Genomic DNA, 11,393 nt, shown 5'->3' on the forward strand with positions numbered 1-11,393 from the left:
GCAGAAACAAAAATTATTCTTTCCTCCCAACTGCTGTTTGATAGACATATGATGGATAAGGGAAAGAGGGGGTATATTAAGCTCTAAATAATGGACTGTATGCCTGAGGCATGCTTTTTTGTGTAAGTTGCCTGCGATATGTGACATTCTGTTGGCTATGACTTTAAAGTAACTGTGTGCCCTGATGTAAGTTAAACACTAGAACATAAACACCTATATTAAATCTGAAACAGACAATAAAATAAGAAAACACATTTCCATTTTCTGACTGACCTCAATCTCTGAATGAGGACCCCTGCATGTTACATTAGCAGGCTGTGCTCCATTACACTGCTGCACGCTCTGCTCAATCTACTGAAACATTGATTTTTTTACAGCGCGTACACACTGTAAAATCGGTATTCCTGTACACACAGCCAAGTGGCAATGGCATAGCTGAGGCCAGCTCCGTGGCCTGGAAGATGGGGTGTATGCTGAGGGAGCAGGACTACAGTGGGAACAGCAAGATGGGAAATAATACCACACATGGGGAACTGCAGCAAAACGGAACGGGGCTGCAAACCGAACGGCGCAGGGAAGGTGCAGACAGCGAGGGGGGTACATGCTTTGTAAACAGAGCAGAGAGGCTCAGGGAAGACTTGCCATTTCTGATTCTGCAGACAAAGAAGCTAAAGAAGAGGCTAAACAAGAGGAGACAAAATGTAAGTATTTAAAGGTAAGAGATTCTTCTGAGGTGCTCCTTCCCCAAACACTAGGTTTTAAAGTCGGAATTGAAAGTCATTAAATTGGAAAAAAAAATATATATGTGAACTAAAAAAAAAAATATTTCAAAGTGTTTTTCAATTTATTTCCTTTTCAGATACCAAAATGACAGCCACAGGTTTGGACTAGCATAGATCACTGTGATCCTGCAACACGGACCACACCAGCGCTGGAGTTCACCCGTGCGGCAATGCCAGAGCGGGACAGGGCCCACACGAGGAGGCACGTCACGTTCAGCCACACGTAGCTCATATAGACTGATGGCTCCTCTGGGACTGCTCAAGCAGTGCCTCAAGCACAGCAGCATTTTCCCGGCTGAGGCCTACATGGCTACAGGCTTAATCCTGCATCAGCTCTTCAAGCTGTCAGCTGCGTTAGCTGCTCCGTCTGAGCCCAGGGAACAAGCTAAGCAGCGAGATACGTTTAACTTTAATGACTGTAATTCAGTGCAAGAGATAGAAAGTTGCAGAAATTACTGGTTTTAAGCTTTATTTAGTTGGGTTTGTACTACAGCGTATTTTGAGATCCACATGGAACTAGCCAAGCCTCGACACCTTCTGGAGAGGAGAGCGGGAAACACCCTCTCCAGACGGAGAAACGGACCTCCCGGCCGTTTCTCCAGAGAGAAACGGATCCCCCGGCCTTCCTCTCGGGGAGCGGGGACAGGCTCCTCAGGAAAAGCTGTCACGCTCTTCCCAAGGTCCTTCCGATTTGAAGCGGGAATGAGCCACATCGCGGCGCCCGCATGCTCGCACCTGCCGCAGGCCGGGCTGCCCTCCCGGGGCACACCGGGCCCCCTGAAGGGACTGCGGGAGCGGAGCGCGGGGCCGGCAGAGCGCCCGCCCCCAGCCCCGCCAGCGCGCAGGGCCGGCACCTCCGCCGCCGGCTGGCACCGAGCTCCCGCCGCCGGGGCCTCGGGAGGCGCGCCCGGAGCCTGCCTGCCGCCGCGGCCTCGCAGGTGTCGCCGGCGGTGCCTGCCGAGGACGGGGCTGAGCGCCCCGGGCGAGGGCTGGACCCGGCCTACGCGCGGCCGCCGCTGCGGGAGCGTAGCTTCGCCGTCCCCAAGCCGTGGCTGCGCGCCGGCCGGGGCGGGAGTGCCGCGGAGCCGCCGCCGCCGCCGAGGCGCACCGAGGACCGGCGCCGCGTCCGCACCCCAGCGGTCTCGCGGGCACCCCTGCCCGCCCCACGCCCCACGCCGAGGTCGAGGCCGAGCTGCATCGGGGACCGAGGCACCGCCGGGGCGCCGCCGCCCTTCCCGGCGCCCGCCAGCCGCCTCAGCGCCCCCTCCCCCCCGCCGCCAACGGCCGCCACGGCCACCGGGCCCCGCGGCGCGGCCCCGCCCCTCGGGTGGGCGGGCGGGCGTGGCGGGCGGCGGGGCGGGGCCGCCTGCGAGGCGGCTTGGCGCGGAGCGGCGACAGCAGCCGTGACCTCCGACCCCGCCCGCCGCCGGCCAATAAGAGCGCGGCTCGTCCCCGAACCCAAAATTTCCACGTCGGCAAAAGTCAAGATGGAGCGGCGCGCGGCGCGGCGGGGGCGGGCGCGAGCGGCCGCTGCCGCCCGACGGGACGCGGCCGGACGAGACGAGGCCGCCGCCGCGGCGGGGCGGACCGGACCGGACCGGACCTGTTGCGCCGGGCGGCGGGGACCGAGGGGGAAGGCGGGCGGGGCGGGGTGTTGGGGGGGGGGCGCCGCTGGGCTCCCCGCCGCGGGGGGCTGCGGGGCCGCGGCGGGATGCCGGGCGCTGCTAGGCGGGGCCGGGGCCGCTTCAGGGCCGCGGCGGCGGGGCTGTCAGCGGGAGCCGGCAGCGCTCCGGGCAGCCGTTCGGCTGCGACTAGCGCAGGGCGGCCCGTTAGCTCCCGGGGAGGGGGGGGTGGTGGTGGTGGTGGTGGTGGTGGTCTTTCGAGGGGTTTATTCATTAAAAAAAAACACCCTCTGTATCCTTCCGCCCCTGGCCGGGCGGCGGGCGAGCCGCCGGGGGGGAGGAGGGGGCCGCCTTCCCCGCCTCTAACCGTGTGCGCCTTCCCTCCCCAGGCAGGGAAACTTGTGCTGGCCGACGGCCCCGGTGCCGGTACCGGAGGAGGACTGGAGCCTCCGGAAGCAAAGTTCTGTGACACTCCGACTCTGGGTACGATAGCAGTCAGTGCACTACAGAACTTTGTCTCCGGCGGCGGCGGCGGCCCCGGAGCCTCAGGTGGACACGTCACTGCGGGTGCCCCGCCGGGGCGGCCGGCCCAGGCCCACCGGGTGCCGCAGCCGCACCTCGCAATAAAGCTCTGCCGTCGTGGCCTCCCGCTCTGAAGTCTTGTTGGGTTGGTTCGTTCTGGGGGTTGTTTTTTGGGGTTGTTTTTTTTTTTCTTTTCCAGGGTAAAAATAGCACGACATCTGGGTACCCGAGGGCTACTTCAGCACGGTCAGGCCGGCCAGGCTGCCGGCATAAATGTGAAACGAACTGGTGCTCGGTGCAGCTGCATCGGTGGTGGGTATGTGAATATGCTCCTCGCTGCTCCGAACTGTGCTGTGCCTGTGTACTACAGTAGTAGCTTAACTAGGGGCTGGAGTTGGATGAAAGACTTTGTGCTCTTAGCAAAAACCTGAGCTATAGAACCCTGTTGTAATACACAGCACGTAAGTGTGCTGATTCAGTGTTCAGGCCTTGCCTTGTGGCACTGAGCTGTTTTCCTCTTCAGGAGCCTCGAACCTCCAACTTCTCTTGGGTAATAGCTACGACTTAAATTCAAGCCTCTGCATCTTCAAAAATCACGAGGTTTACGTGAGTACTGCGAGGCTTCATCCTGGCTGGTGCAGGGGGGAGGCTTTGGAGGGGTAAGTGGCACCCATGTGTGTTAGTGCGGTTGCAAAGTTTTATAATACAACCTTATTTGACACCTGCACCGTGCTCAACATGGGCAATGGCTTTCAGGGCTGAGAAAGAAAGGAGCAAGCTCAACTTTTTTCGGTTTAAGTTGGAATCTGGCAACAGTACAGAAGCCAGCCTGGCTCTCCTCAGAAGTTTCGCAGAATTTCTTGATGTGTAAACTAAGCTGTGAAGTTCTTGTGAGGTGGACATAGTCAGCTGATCAGATTTCATCATAATGAGAGTAATCTGAAAAACAGGAATTGCTAGAGGTCAGGTGGAGTAAGGTATAGCAATTTATTTAAAATGAAAAATCTGTTATGAGCTGTAGAGTTTCTTAGCAAGTACTTTGACAGCAGCTGCATTATATGGCAGATATGCCGCTCTTACACATAAATGTGTGTGCATGTACACATACATGTTAGAGGTCTCATATATTCTGTTAGCCTTTTGTAGTTAATGATCCCCTTTGGGCTTGCTAGAAACATAAATCAGCTTTTCCTTTCTGCTAATCTGAACATGGAAGGTACAGAAAAAATGTACAGTTCATGGAATTGGGCTAGAAACTGAAATGCTATTCTAAGTATGTGCTTTCTAGCTCAAACGGTTTAATCAAAGGGTAGGTAAAGTGAGGAGCACTTACTGTATGGCAGCCCATGTGACCAGCTAGGGCTATATTTGGATGCTGGATGTTTAAGGAATCCTTTTTGCTAACCATTTTTGGCCAATTGCCTGCCGCTTTATGTTGTGCAGTGTGATGTCTGCTAAAAAGGATTTGGAAGTCTGGTGTCTGCAACTGTTTAATCAGTGCAGTTATAGGGAAACACCTTGTACTGTCAGGGCTAAAGTCCCACTGTATTTAATTTAGGGGTGGTGCCTGCCTAGCAGGATATGCAATGCAAATTGCAGTTTCCAATTTTTGTACTAAATATCCCTTGGGGGGAGGGGGTGCTGCACATCTCATAAAAGCTTCTTAGATGCTCAGGTTTGGTGGTTAAAACTACATAGATTCTTACAGTTCTGGAAACCCACAGACTGGAGCAAACGCTTACTTTTTTTAGGCTAAGTGTAACATGTTTGGATCTTAGCTTATTTCAGTATAAATTCAGGATCCCACTCCCCTACTCTGGGCAGAATTCTTTTGCACTAGACTGAATGTGATGGCAGATAGCAAACCGAAGTCTAGCTACAGTGGGAATAAAGAGTTAGTTGGCTTTCTTTTAACACATCTCAGCTGGAGCCAATTTTCCATATGCTTTAGCTTCCTGGTGGTCCAGCTGACCAGCCCTGAAGGCAAGGTGAGTAACGCTTGGCCTCCTGATAGCCCTCACTTGTCCTTGCCACACGGCTGCAGCATGTTGTACCTCCTGTCCTACAAGTAATACTTGAATAGTGACCTTTTGGTGACACTTCTGCTTTGATACAGGAAATCACGTGGCCTTCAGGTGGGACTAGAAAAAAGCTCAGTGCTTCCGATTTTGTGCTTTCTTCTTACACTGAACTGTATGTGATCTAATAGTCCCCTGGCATTTGAACTTTCTCACTTCATTGCAGTCTAAGACTTCTGAAGCGAGTTTGAGGTACGTAGTGGTGCTTGGGGCCTTGACTGGGAAGATGAAGAGCTCTGACTAACCTTTTAAGAGTAGTGGTTGATAAAGGTGGTGCAAGAATTGGAAACAGAAAAAGAATTGGTGATGCGATTTAACAAAGTCTGAATGACAAACTGTATAACTGCATTGATACAACTTATTTTCCCATGACTCCGTGGTGTCTTCTGCTTCCCTGTTAGGCAGTACATCACTGGAGACATACTCTAAACTCTGCTGCTTTATTTTTTGGTGCTTTTTGATGCTTTAGAGAGTCTATTCCAATTACAGTCCTTTGCTCATTGGAAGAGTGGCAAATGAGCATGCTGAGTAAATTACATGAATTTCCAAAACAGTAAGAGTCTGTTATCTGAAGGGGCAAAGGAAATGATACAAACCTATTTATTGTTCTGCAAGCTGGAGAACAGGAAAGGAGTTTGCTGTCGAGTACTCTGAAGGTTGAGACTGAATGGATCTGAGCATGGCCCAGACTCCCTGCATGTGTTGATCCAGCTGTATGGAAATCCTTGAACTCTGTATGTAGGTGCTGAAGTTTGAATTCAGAATTTAAAGGGACATTTTAGAAGTATAAAAGGTGATGTCTCACGTGCTTTTGTCTTTTCTAGGTCAGGACCTCGTTAAACTCTTAAGAGTGTGCATGTTCAGTGGCAGCCACTTTAGTTTTTGTGATGGGTGAATAATTAAGAGCACGGGGAATATAAAGCAGAGGCAAGCTGCACAGCCTATAGCTGGTTAATCTTAGGATGCCACTGAACCTGACAGAATTGAGGAACGTGCTTACTTTAGCTTCCAGAGATGTGATTTTGAGCTGGTGAAGTTTTAAGCAGAAATCTAACTCTTGTACCTGTAATCTAAAAATGCTGTGAAGAGATGAAAATGACAAGCCTTTCACGTGTGCTTTCATGGAACTAACTTGTACTGTTTTACTAGAAACAGAAATAGACTTGCTGACTTCCAGCAACTGTATGATAAAATTTATAAATAGACCGTAGAGTCCAATGAAATACTTTATTTGTATTGGAAGTCATGAGCTGACTCCAAAAAAACCCTGGGATATTTATATTTATCTGCTGCGTGGGCAGCTATGTTCAAGAAAATTCTCTGGATCCATGTAGAGTGACATGCCCGGAAAGCCCACCCGGAGCAGTGGCTTCTGGAGTCTTGTTTGTTGGGCTTTCGGTGGTAGCAATGGTCTTTTCTCTAAATCTTGGGACAGTAGGATGGAAATACTTTGTAGGATACTTGAGTTACCAACACAAGGCCACACGTACCTGTTGGCTGCGGAATGGGAAGCAGAGTTGCAGTAATTGAGGTGGGTTAATGGCACCATGCAGCGAAGGATTTGCCTTGTAGTTGGAGCCAGAGGAGGTGAACCTGGTCTTGGTAGAAACAGGACATTGAATAGGTGGATTCTTATGAGTGAAAACTGGAACTGCTAAACTGTCCCAAGTTTATTTTCTATTTTATTTTGGGAGGGAAGTGGAAGTTAGAAAAACTTGGCAAATGCCACTCAAATAAAGCTATTTTCTTGCTTTGTGCGACGGGCTAGGAACTCAACCCCATGCCCGTTGTACTTACTGTACTCTGGAAATAACCTTTGCAATGACCAGGTTTTATTTTCTGGAATACTGGTGCTAATGCTATTGAAAATAGCTTGGTACGGTTGAGCCTGTACTTAATATATTGGAGGTGTTGTACTGCACCATCATTCTAATTAACTGCAGGATGAGGGAGCTGAAACTTGGCTTCATATAGCCAGCACAACAATAATTACGTGCTGAATTAAGTACATACCTATAAAAACTTTCTGAAATGAGCATACAGAGTCCTGAGCTTTATGAAAAAAGTGTTAGACTATTGATGAATGATTGTCGCTTCATTTTGATTTCAGTTGGGCTGTGAAGCAATACCACCTTTTGGTGCAATGGCAGTTTGTACCCTGTCTGATGGTTTTTACCTTTCAAGTTTTGGAAACGACATTCTTGCACCCACACTTGGTCTCTTGCAGGGCACCTGTGAATGTTCCTCAGCAGTAGTAAAATGTAGTAAAAAAAAAAGTAGGCTTTTTATAAAAGTCTCAATACTGAATGCTGACCCACTTGCACAATAAAATCCGTAATGTATTTTGTGGTAACTTGCAGGAGCACTAGTTGTGGGAACATCATTAACAGTATGACAGACTCAAAATAATGACAACAGCATATTTTAAGTTGTGTGAGTAGTCCCATTTAGGCAAGCAAAATGTTTTGTGTTTTGTTTAATATGTTTAATATGACACATTTTGACAGCTGGGTGTCTTGGGGGTGTCTTAAATTTGTATCTAGACAACAAGCCCAGTTGCAGTGAGTGCTGTCGCTCTTGCCCTGCTGACTCCCAGCTCCCATTAGCATGTCCCAGAACTGTGACTCACTAACAGTGTCTTCAGGTGCTGATTCCTTGGAAGAGGCAGAGAAAGGATGGTCTTAGTTTGGGGAAATAACCATAGATAAAGCAGTTGGCGCTCATCCTCTAGTTTCTTCTTTCACAAACGGAAACAGAGGAGGTGCTCTGAACATCAGGAAACACTTTTGTCACTGTGAGAGTGACTAGGCATGGGCACAGGTTGCCCAGGAAGGTTGCGTCTGCATCCTTGAAGATATTCAAACACTGTCTGAGATTGTCCTGGGCAACCTTCTGTAGGTGGCTGTTCTTGAGCATGGAGTTGGACCAGATGAGCTCTGGAGATCCCTTCCAACCTCAACCATTCTGTGATTCTTTTCCTGACTTTATGCCCGGAAGACTGTTTTTCCTTTCCTTCCGTCTTCTCCCTATCCCACAGGTTTTTTTCCATTGCTGCTTATTGTCACATGAATAATCCTTTCATTTGTAAAGCAGAGGGGGAGAAGGGTTACAGAAGATCAATACTGATTTGAATAAATGTAATGTAAAGCACGTAGTGATCGCTTTTGACTCAAGTGTGTTAATTAGCTTGAGTTGAGGCTTGAGTGTTTAAAAAAAAAAAAACGTTGAATCCCATCAGAATTAGTACACTCTTGCTTTAACCTTCGTAAGTAGCAAAGTATGGGATTAAATGTGTGTTTAATGCAGAGGAATTCTCACTTTCCTGAGTGACTTAAATCCTTGAAGAGTAGTGGGGTTTGCTCTTCAGTCATGGCTGGGCCCAAAAGAGGAAGCGACTGAAGCTCAGAGATTTCTTTTGTGTGAAGCTTTCCCAGTGCAGTGATGTTAATAGACTGATAAAAATATTCGTGGTGTCATTGCAGCGCTGAACCAAACTGCGCAGTGCCTGTGAGGCTTGCACCTTGCCCTCTTGCTCCTTTGGCAGGGGAAACTGGGGAAAGTCCCAGCAGGGCATGGCACATCACCCTTCCTTATGGGGGCGAAGGACCATGCCGGGGCAGAAGTGTTGATGAGGTGAGGGTTTGCTGCAGTTGAAGGCGAATGGAGCCGTTGGTGTTTTCCCCTCATAGAGTACTGTTAGGCATGAAGGCTTTAAATAATGATAAGGAATATCTGCTTGGCTGCGCCGACTCCTCAAGGTTGCTCGTGTTTAGTCTTTAGAGTTGCATCCCTGCATCCCCCACGAAGTTAAGGCAAGAAGCTGATGGCATGGAGCAAGCCATGGAGAAAAGGTGCATCTCACACTAGTCATTAAAGGTAAAGCTGGAGTCCTTGCCTTGACGAGCAGATATGGTGGACAATACTTGCTTTGCTGCTGCTGCTGCCCGATGTACTGCGCTCGCCTGTAGGTATGGCTTGAGGGACCAGGAAGAAGAAGATTTAGATACAGCTGGAGAGAGAAGCAGAAAGGGGGGGGGTAACGGCAGAGGGTGGTGGGTGGAAGAGGCCGTGCAGTTTGCCCGAGGAGCAAGTTTTATGTTCTGCTGTGAACTTTGATGTCCATCTGATTGCAATTTGGTAAGCACTTCCCAAGATGTTAAACTGCCAGACTACGTTGACCAAACTAATTTGGGAGCCTTATGTATAATTGCACTCTGTGGAAGGAGCTAGTGCCCCTTGAGATGCTTTAGTAAGTACCTGAAACATAATGTTCATAAAATACTATAGTTACGTACTGTGGCCTTTTAATTTATGCTGTGTGTTAATTTGAAAATAAAAATGGACTTCAAATTCTGGGTTCTTAGGGCTGTTGTCATACAATATAAATCCATTATTTCAGAAATGGTCAACTAAGCTAAACGAATGAGGACCCACGGTACATGAACAGTTGTTGCTAAAATATAATTGTCATCTTCAGAGAGAAGCAGGAGATGCAAGAGAGCACTGCCAAGAAAGCGGAGCTGTACTTAACCCATGCACAGTAAACAATCAATACCAGTAAAGTCAAAAAAAAAAAAAAGGGAAGGCTCGCAAGTCCTCCAAGGTAAAAGTTTCAGGCAACAGCACTGTAAGTGACTGTTTGAGGAAATGCGTGGATGATGACAACTTTGATTTCCACCCTGATGTGTTCTCAGCCAGCCAAAGCTGAGGTGGAACTGAAAAGCTGGGGATAGTGTACAGGGGCAAGGCTGGGTGGTCAAGGGGAGCTGCCGTCACTCTGGATCACTCCTGGAAAAGCAGAGAAGAGAAAGCAGGCTCAAGCCTGCAAGAGGGTACTTCTCTCATAAAAGGCCTTTTCAACAAAATTTTAAACTAACCTATTCAACTTATGCTCACTTGTGGGTTTATGGACAGGCTGGTGGGAAATACTAATTTTGTAGTTTCATTAAGTGCAGTCCTTGCCATGTGGGTTTGATTAAGCAGCCAAAATAAAAATACAATGAAAACCGAATCTTGTATTTAAAATATTTCATTATTCAAATTGTGTGTTCTTGGCTTAACGTTAAGCATCCAGGTCTGGATTACATTCTTGTTCAGTACAGTTCACTTGTCTGAACCATACTGTTTAGATGTGGTGTTAAGTTCAATTATACTTGGGGTCAAGCAAGCAAATGGGAAGATGTAAAGGCAAACTTTAGCAGTTGTCTGTAAAGGAAACAAGGGTTTGGGCAATGTAGCTCATAGTACATATAGAGTAGATACTGTCTTCAGCATTATATGGCCTGCTTGCCCTGTGTAGTTCGCAGCATGAAGGCGAGTGAAAGCGTGAGAAGCATATATTGCAGGCCCATATTGATCTTTGTCTCAATACTTTGAAATCTTTGTGCTTAAATCACGTTAAGTGAACAGCTTATTTTTTAGGGTAATGTTAAAATGCTTTATAAAACCATAAAAGGTATAAAAAGCTTTATATAACAGCGTTAAGCTCGCTTCTGATGTATGCAGGTAAATAGTGGCGACAGTTGCTGTTTCAGTGTATAGGACCAAGCAGTAGAGGTATTGCTAGCTATGTAAAGCTTTTAACAAAGTATTGTACTTGGTCACATTCAAAGATACTAAATGTGAAAAGAAACCTAATAAAATACTTTGAACTACAAATGGATTTTATAGTCTCCAGACTGAAATTGTTTCCTTACGCTAAGAATAAAAAGCATTTGTGAGGGGAGTTGCTGTTGGATCATACTTTGGCAAATTAATGCTGTTTATTTTGCTTCAGAAACTTTTTTTAGGAGGAAAAAAGTTAAATTATATGTGATTATCTAAATATATGCACATAAACATGCATTTTTATATGTACGTAGAGTATGGCTTTTGGATTTTGATGTTTATGAAGATTTTCCAAGTGTGTGGTGTACAGAATGGCTCTTTTGAACAGATTTTGCATAGTCAAAAAATAATTCACTGCAGACACCTAATACGTATGGGTTTTTTTAAGTATTATTTGATTACAATGCATGTCATAGCAGAGTAGTTGCAGGCAGGGGAGGAGGAATACCTGTGTGTAGCACTGGGTGAAGGAATGGCAGTGCTGCCAGCTTGGGGAATTCCTGGTGAGCAATGAGTACTCGCAGCAAAAGAGCCATCTAGTCCAGGGCAATGTATTCCCTTAAGGAAAAGGGATAAAAAAAAAACTGAGGAAGATTTAAGGGATGTTTTCACAAGCATAGGGAAACTTTTCATAACTTGTGCTGCTTAGAAAAAGCAGTCAGGAGGAAAGTTTAGTACTGTGAACCACTGCAGAAGTGGGGAAACCCAAAAGAATTAATTTGCCATTTAGTAGGCTGGAGTTTTGTTTAATTATGCAAACATTTCATCAAATAGGGAGTAAA

At 47.6% G+C, this 11,393-nt stretch overlaps 1 long non-coding RNA gene across 1 annotated transcript; it reads left to right on the top strand.

The window, feature by feature from the left end:
• Positions 1-2,678: 2,678 nt before the first annotated feature.
• Positions 2,679-10,666, top strand: LOC119146989. The gene is made up of 2 exons (XR_005103908.1): positions 2,679-3,242; positions 8,487-10,666. It is a non-coding gene; the product is annotated as an uncharacterized LOC119146989 (long non-coding RNA).
• The last annotated feature ends 727 nt before the right edge of the window (positions 10,667-11,393 follow it).

This window comes from Falco rusticolus, chromosome 4 (assembly GCF_015220075.1).
Source record: "Falco rusticolus isolate bFalRus1 chromosome 4, bFalRus1.pri, whole genome shotgun sequence".
Lineage (NCBI taxonomy): Eukaryota > Metazoa > Chordata > Aves > Falconiformes > Falconidae > Falco > Falco rusticolus.